An 8,526-nucleotide genomic window follows, 5' to 3' on the forward strand; every position below is an offset into this window, starting at 1 on the left:
GTTTCCCTTTTCACTGGGAAAACAGAGCCATGTGACAGAATTTCTGTGTCCTTCTGTTTCCAAAAGCCCCAACTCTGTTTCCACCTGGGTCCTACCTTCCCTTTGGCATCAGTTATTGTCCCTCTGCCTCTGGACCAATAGATTTGACCCCCACCCCACCCAGGCTGCTGGCTCATCTGAATTAGCAATATAGATGATGTAAAGTTTTCTCTACTTTTCAAGAAAAACCCTCTTTCTTGACTCTTGTGGATGCCTGATTGTTGGCTCAATCCACAGCCTAGACTGAGGCTCCTGATGCCCCCACAGAACCTCCCATGGCCCAGCCCCCCGCGAACCTCCCATGACCCAGCCCCCTTGAACCTTCTGTGCCCCAGCTCCCCCGAACCTCCCATGACCCAGCCCCCCGAACCTCCCGTGCTCCAGCCCCCAGAACCTCCCACGCCCCAGCCCCCCCGAACGTCCCGTGCTTCAGTCCCACAGAACCTCCCATGCACCAGCTGCCTTGAACCTCTTGTGCTCCAGCCCCCCTGAAACTCCCATGCCCCAGCTCCCCCGAACCTCCCATGACCCAGCCCCACTGAACCTCCCGTGCCCCCACAATGCAAATCCCATTCTTCCTGTTTCTCTTGCCTTGGGGTCCTCCTTGACCTCTCACACTTTCTCTTTCTTCCTCCCCCACGTCTGATTCATACACAAATCTGATCAGTTCCATCAACCACCTCTCACCCCCTCCACCTCTGCTAAATTGGTTCATGTCATCAAACTTCCCTGGGGTGTCCGTCACTGTGCTCAGCTGGCCCCTCTGCCCACCCCGCTCACCAGGCTGTAGCCCACAGCAGCAAGAGGTCTGGAAAGTATAAGCCTCACCTTGTCACTGCTTTGTTCAAGATCTTCCCATTGTTTTTTTCTCACCAGAAACGAAAGCCTAAGTTTCTCCAAGGTCCACAAGTCTCTTTAGATCTTATCGAGTTATCTCACTTCGTCCACTCAAGTTCACTGGCTGAACTGTCCTTTGCCCTCAAAAGAATACACTTCTCTACAGCACTTCGAGAAACCTGTCTGCATCAGCGTCAGCTTGTTCATTCAATTGCTGCTCATCTCCTGACACTACAATGTAACTGCCTGGCATGAGGAATTGGGTTTTGTTTGCCTTTGTCTCCTTGGTGCCTAGGGCTGTGCCTAGCACAGAGTGGGCACCAGATAAATATTTGTGGAACGAGTGAATGAATATTTCTTGAAAGAGCCAAGGTTGCATGTGAACTATATAAATAAGGCATAAGCATATTTTTTTTTAATGGGAAAAAGAGGAAAGTCTGTGTTTGCAGGCTGGGACTTTGGCTCCTAGGGAGAGGCAGGATTGGTCTCACTGTCTCTTAGGGTATTGGGCCCCACTCCAGGAGTCTGCTTTTGCAAACAAATATAGCTAATGGTATATGCTCTTCCAAATGTGAACTGTTGCATTCTTGGGCATTTACCCCAGAAACATGAAAATGTATTTTCTCCCCAAAGCCTGTACATAAATGTTTATAGCAACTTTATTCATAATAGTCTCCAACTGGAAGCAATAGAGGTACCCTTCAATGGCTGAATGGTTGAACAAAACTGAGGTATGCCCATGTCATGGAATACTATGCAGCCTTTAAAAGGGCAAGTATTAGATGCAACAACTTGGATGGATATTCAGAGAATTGTGTAGAGTGGAAAAACGGTAATCTCAAGATGCTATGTACTAAATTATTCCATTCATATAATATTTTTAAAAGACAACATAATAGAGGTGGAGAACACATCAGTGGTTGCCAGTGATTGAGATGAAGTGGGAAGCAGAGGAGGTGGCTGTGGCTTTAAAAGGGCAGCATGAGGGGTCCTTTTAGAGAACCATCTGTACCTTGACTGTGGTGGGATCACACTAATCAACAGAGGTGATAGCATCCCACAGAACTAAATACACACACTCAAACACAGGTCAGTTTGCTAGAATCCACATAAGGTTCCTGGTTTGTATCAATGTCAATATTCTGGTTGTGGTATTGTACTGTAGTTGTGTAGGATGTGACCATTGGGGAAATGAGGGAAGGGTCCTTGAGATCTCTCTATATTCTTTCTTACAAGTGCATGTGGATCTATAATTACCTCAAAATACAAAGTTAATTAAAGATTGTACTGTGGTTTGAATATTTGCCCCCTTCAACAGAGTTTTATTGTTACTCAAATCAACCTCCCTGAAAATTCAGAGGCGAGGGTTTTTCAAAGATAGTTTGTCAGTCAATGAAATGGGCACTGCTGATTAGCTGGGGGTGCAGTCATAGGGATGTGGAAAACGCTTCTCATAAGCACTGAGTCCGGTTCCAGGTGGGGCCATAGGACCACTCGGTGGGTTGGCTGGTGGGGGGGAGCCATTGGTCATCAGAAATACAAATACCTGAAAAGACATCTCAAAAGGCTAATCTTAGGTTCTGCAATGGTGATGTTATTTGCAGGAGTAATTGGGAAAGTTGCAAGCCTTGTGGCCTCTGGAATAATGGCTGGTAATCCTTCCCATCTACACCTTAGCAGAATTCAGGCTCCTCTCATCCTCCTAACCTGGTGGTTTCACTAACTTCACAAAGGTGGTTAAGTTTGGGGGAGGGGCCATTATGCCCAGGAATGACCAAGGTCGGTTTGGAGTTAAAGGCAAGATGGGGATTAGTTAGATCAGATCTCTTTCACTGTCATAACTTTTTCACCTCGTAATTTTTGCAAAGGCGGTTCCAATTCTATCATGAAAGCTCTGCCCTCACAAGTAGACCGATCCATTCATGGATTAATAGATTAATGGGTTAATGGATTATCATGCGAGGGAGACTGGCGGCTTTACAAGAAAAGGAAGAGCAGCCTGAGTGAGCTGTGCACAGCCTCCTCACTGTGTGATGCCCTGCCCTGCCTTGGGACTCTGCAAAGTGTCCCCACCAGCAACAAAGCCCTCATCAGACATAACCCATTGACTTCTCAGACTTCATAACTGTAAGAAATAAATTCCTTTTCTTTATAAATTACCCAGTTCAAGTGTTCTGTTATAAGCAACAGAAAACAAACTAAGACAGAAAGTAAACAGAGAAAGTCAACCATTCGATTTGATGGGGCCATTAATAGAGGAAGCATTGGTGCTGTGAGAACACAGAAGGGGCAACCCACGGAGAGCTGATGAATCGGGGAAGAGTGACCACCAAACAGAGACCTGCAATCACATAGAACAAGCCACTGAAAGAGGGGACAAGGTGTTGCTGGGCAGAGAGAACTTAGGAGCAAATACCCAGAGGCGAGCAAAATATTGATCCCTAAGGACAGGGTGAGAAGTTCACACTGGATTAGGCAAAGCCCGGAGAAGGGGTCATGCGAGAGAAGGGACTGGAGAGGTGTGCGGGGGCGAGATGCCGTTGGCCTCACCTACCATGCTGGGAACTGAAGCCTTCTCTGGAGGGCATTGTGCCATTGATGGGATTCACAGAGGATGGAGATGTAAAGGCTTGTGTTTGAGACCTTACTGCAGACTTGCATGGGGGAAGGGACTGACCTTCTCCCTCCTGTCCCTGCTCTCCTAGGATGGCTCCATTCAGAGGCTGGCTTTTCGCCTCTGGGGGGCAGAGATGTTGGCAGAAACTCCCCATCCTTACAGCCCCAAAGCCAAGTGTACAGAGAAAGCCTCCTCTCCAGGGTCCAGGCATGTCTGAAGTTCGCTCTGACGGCACCAGCCTAAGCTGGCCACACACCCACCCCATGCCCAGGAAGATGAAGACTGACAGATGTGTGCTGGCCAGGAATGGAGCTCCATCCAGATCTCATTGTCTGAGAAAAGGGCAGGGGGAGGTCCCCAAACAAAGCCTGAAGACTGTCATTCAAAGAAGCAGGGAGGGATGCTGGGCAGGGTGGCATCAGCTCCTGTTCAAGTAAGGCTGGAGCAGGGATGGTGCTTCCCACGGAGCATCCACACTGGCCACGAGCTGGGGCTGTGGTGCCCTCAGGCTATACTGGCCGGTCTTGGCCCCTGGGATGCCCTACAGTGCCCCAGCTTTCCCCCAGGGGTCTGCTGAGTCACATCCAGGGGATGGGGTATCCTCGCTTCTGAAGCCACTGATGCACAAAAGATGCCAAGAGAAAAATAATCCCTGTTGAAATAAATGAATAGCTACTGTGTCCCCTTCTAACAATGCCCCCTGTGACTGCCGTGTTTCCCCCTGCAGTGTGGAGGGCTGGTAGACCCTGTTTCGTTCCCTCATTGCTCCGGATGAGGGCCAATCCCTCCACCTCTCCCGCGTCCAACAAGGACAGGAAAAGCCAGCACCATTCCTGGGCAACTTCCTGGTAAACTTCAGGGAGTTGCTTTACCTCCCTGAGCCTTAGTTTCCTTATCTATGAAATGGAGGTGTTAATCATAGCACATAGAGTATAATTTCAAAAATGTCAGTTAGTACAATTACTACGATTAGTCTAATTACACTACTTGAAACAGGGCATTTAGCTTGATGTGCCCCAGGCTTGCTTCTGTTGACTCCACACCCCTGTTCCCACTAACCAGAGCTGAACTTGAAAGCTGTTTTCCCCGGAGTGAAATGGCCTCCCTGAGTGGGATATTGGGACTGGTGCTGCAAACGGGTTTTAGATCAAGGGGCACAACAGGACAGCGACAGAACCCCCACATTGGGTTTTTAGAGGAACTTTCTCCTGAGATCTCAAGAAACCACCAGAGCTAACTCAGAAGAAGGGCCTGTAAGGGAGAGAGGTGAAGGCATGTGGCTACCTTAGCTTGGCATCTCTACTCCAAGTGCCCACATGCTGGCCAGAGCACAGGCCCATGGCCCTCTCCAAGTCAGTGAGGCTTTTGGAGACCAAGGGGCTCAGGTGCCCACCACCCAAGGGGCCACTAAGGCATCAGACCCTGGAACTCCAGCACATTCTCTGTTAGTCGGAAGATGAAAGAAGGAAAGAATATTCTTATGATATTGTGAAATATATACGTCAACTCCATTTCCTGGAATATAACTCCTGACATCCTTAGGAACTCCAAAACGTTATCTTTTCATCTGCTAATGAGTTGACTGGTGACTGGCAGCCCCTAAGTAGCATCAGGATGGGATTGGTCACCAGAAAGACACCAGAGCAGGATAAGAGGTGTGGGACTTTCAGCTCACTCCCAGGCAGGGGAGAGGGGCTGAGGGGTAAGTGGCTCACCAGTGGCCAATGATTTCATCAATCACACATATGTAATGAAGCTTCCCTAAAAACCCAAAAGGACAGGGCTCAGGGAGCTTCTGGATAGCTGAGCATGTAGAGGCTTGCAGAAAGGTAGACAAGGGCGGTGGCGCCTCCCAACTCCCTGGAGACAGAAGGCCCTGCACTCAGGACCCTTTCAGCCCTTGCCCTGCGTGTCTTTTCGTCTGGTTGTTCATTTGTATTCTTTAAATTATCCTTTGTCATCAACTAGTAAACATGCATTTCCCTGAGTTCTGTGAGCCTGTCTAGGAAATAAATTAAACTTGAGGGGAAGGTTTTGAGAACCCCAATTTACAGGTCAAAAGCGCAGGGGCTTGCATTTCGTGCCGAAATGGCGGAGGGCAGGCTCAGGGACAGAATCCTCTGCCTGTGGGATCTGACACTATCTCTGCAGAATGGAATCAGGGGACACCCAGCTGGCATCGCGGCAGAATAGATGGCTTGCTTGCTGGTGGGAAGAAACCCTCACACATTTGCTCACGGAAGTTTTCTGTGTTGCTTGTTGTGGTGTGAGAGGAGAGGAAGATCAGTTTGTGGTTTTAATTTGTTTTTACTTACATCTGAATGGAAGGCTTGCATGGATCCACCGGCGCTACTACAGGACATGGTTTCATCATCATTCCTGTTTCACAGATGAGGAGACACAGCCTGTGCAGGCATTGCAGGTACTCTGCTCAAACCTGCTTCAAGCCCCTTGACCCCTCTGCTCACCCTACCTGGCATCCATGTGCCTTTGCCTCTAATTGCCTGCCCCTGTACCTCTTGAGATATGTCCCCTTCCCCTGGAGCCTGGACAGAGCGGAGGATCTTATACTGCCCCTGCTTCCCACAGAGGTCATGCCCAGTGACTGCCTGAGCTCCCTGGATTGGAGTGAGGACAAACTCGCAGGTGCAACTGACCCTAAAATTGAGAGAGAGCCTGGCAGCTCGAGAGGCTGTGGGTGCTCCCTGGAGGGGTTGCCCTTTTCCCTGAGGGATGGTTTTGAGGACACTCAGTCTCTGTGCAGGCACATGCAGGAATGAGCACGTGGTGCAGGCCCCTCTTGTGGCAGGAGCACAGGGCAGGAGTCAGTAGGTGGGATTCCAGTCCCCCCTTCACCTCTCAGCTTGTGTGACCCTAGAGAAGTCTCTTAACCAATCTCAGCTTCACTTGGAGGTGGGGTGCTCTGCCATCTGGAAAGAAGGCACAAAAACACCTGCTTCAGCTGGGCGTGGTGGCGAGCGCTTGTAGTCCCAGCTACTGAGGAAGCTGAGGCAGGAGAATTGCTGGAACCTGGGAGGCAGAGGTTGCAGTGAGCAGAGATTGCGCCGCTGAACTCCAGCCTGGGCGACAGAACAAGACTCCATCTCAAACAAAACAAAAGAAACAAACAAAACAAAACAAAGCAAATGAACAAAAATCACCTGCTTCCTGTTAAGGTGAAAGCTTTGTCACCTCTTGGTGTGTACAGTCTAAGGGGTGAGGACAACCACATTGATTACAGGGTGGAGGTGCAGGCTGAGGTCTGCCCAGCTCATTCTGTGCTTGCTGTGGGTTGCGGGGAATGAGAAATTAAGCAATGAATGAAGACTTTCCATATTGTCCCAGGGTTTTTTTTTTCCACGGGACCCCAAAGTACCTGGACCACTGTATACCCCCCAGGTTTGAATCCTCTGAATTCAAACCCAAGCCACAACGTGCCCGTTCCCAAGCAGGACACAGAGGACACGACCCATGTCTGGCATGACTTTGCTAACACTGAAGCTGAGGACTCACACACCAGGAGCCAGGGTCACATTTTACATTCATTTAATCTTTACAGAAACCTGAGAGGGCAGTACTTTTTTCTCCCTTTTCCAAATGAGAAAACCAAGGTTCACAAACCATTATATAGCTATAGATAGAGTCCACAGATATGGAGGGTAAAACCAAGGCTCACCAAGCACTATAGATACAGATATAGTCAGCTAGATTAGATAGACGGGAATAAAAGAAGAAGGGATGAGGGAAGAAAGGAAGAAGGAAGGAAGGAAACAAGAAAGGAAGGAAGATAGGGATTTGTGTGGAATGCAGAAACTATTATATTTAGAACACAAATTCAAGAATGAATTGGAGTTTGTTCTTGTTTTTATTTTTGTGTGTGTTTCATTTTGTTTGTCTGTTATGATGTTTCTTCTTCTAGGAGAAGAAGCACAGTATAATAATATATGGCCCAGGTACTGTGGGGTCTCCATGGAAGTGAAAGGACAATATGGAAAGTCTTCATTCAATACTTAATTTCTCGGTGCCCACATCCCAAAGCAGGCACAGAACGAGCTGGACAGACCTCAGCCTGCACCTCCACCCTGTTTCTTCCAGAAAATCACAGAAATAAATATTTCTTGGTAATAAAATAAAGGCAGACACTGCCACCTTTCCTTCCTGCCTGTGCAGGCAGATGCGTTGTGTGGCGGATCTCAGTGTCAGAAAGACGGCTGGAGGGGAGAAGTGTGGCCGCCCTCAGTCAATTAATGGTGGTAATTACACACTGCAAACAGTCTGGGGTATAATTAAGACCGGAGGCCCAGGGCTGGGTGTGCACCCCATTGAGATGAGCACCATCAAACAATGGGGGTTGGAGACTCAGCTCTCTCCAGGAGACATCAACATGTCTGGTCCAGCCCTTGGGGCAGGATGCAGCCTCCTTCCTCCTGCACAATCATGAGTTCTCCCAGGACAAAGCTCGCCTTCCGGTGGGACCCACATTCTGGCCAAGTGCCTGGCTTAGCAGAGGAGGCTGGCCCTTAGCAGAGGCAGGCCCCAGAGAGAGCCACATCCTGGGAGGGACTGAGGGAGGGGTGGGTGTTCCATGTCAACTAGAAGCTCATGGGGTCTGGGACTGACTTTCATCCACCCCCTCTGCTTCCTGCCAAGCTGCTCCACCTACAGTCTCCAAAATCCACTTTGGGACTCAAACCCCAACACCTGGAACCACCGTGAAGCACCCCCTTCTTTCTCATCTCTGATGCTGCATCGAATCATTTGTTTGTTCACTTATGGCATAAATATTAATTGGGAGCCTCCCATAAACCATGTTTTTGTCATCACCAGGGACAGCCAATTCCACTTCCCGAATGTTCTCCATGTCCATAGCACCCACTTGGAGCGAGCTCCTGTCACCTCATCAATTACAGCCAACTCCTCATGGTCTCCTGATGTCCTCTCCAACCCCTCCAGGATAAGATTAGAAAACGCAAGTCCGCTCAGGTCTTTTCTCTGCTGAACACCTTCCAAGAGCTTACCATTGTCCCTATCAT

The sequence above is a fragment of the Macaca thibetana genome, chromosome 10 (genome assembly GCF_024542745.1).
Source record: "Macaca thibetana thibetana isolate TM-01 chromosome 10, ASM2454274v1, whole genome shotgun sequence".
Classification (NCBI taxonomy): Eukaryota; Metazoa; Chordata; class Mammalia; order Primates; family Cercopithecidae; genus Macaca; species Macaca thibetana.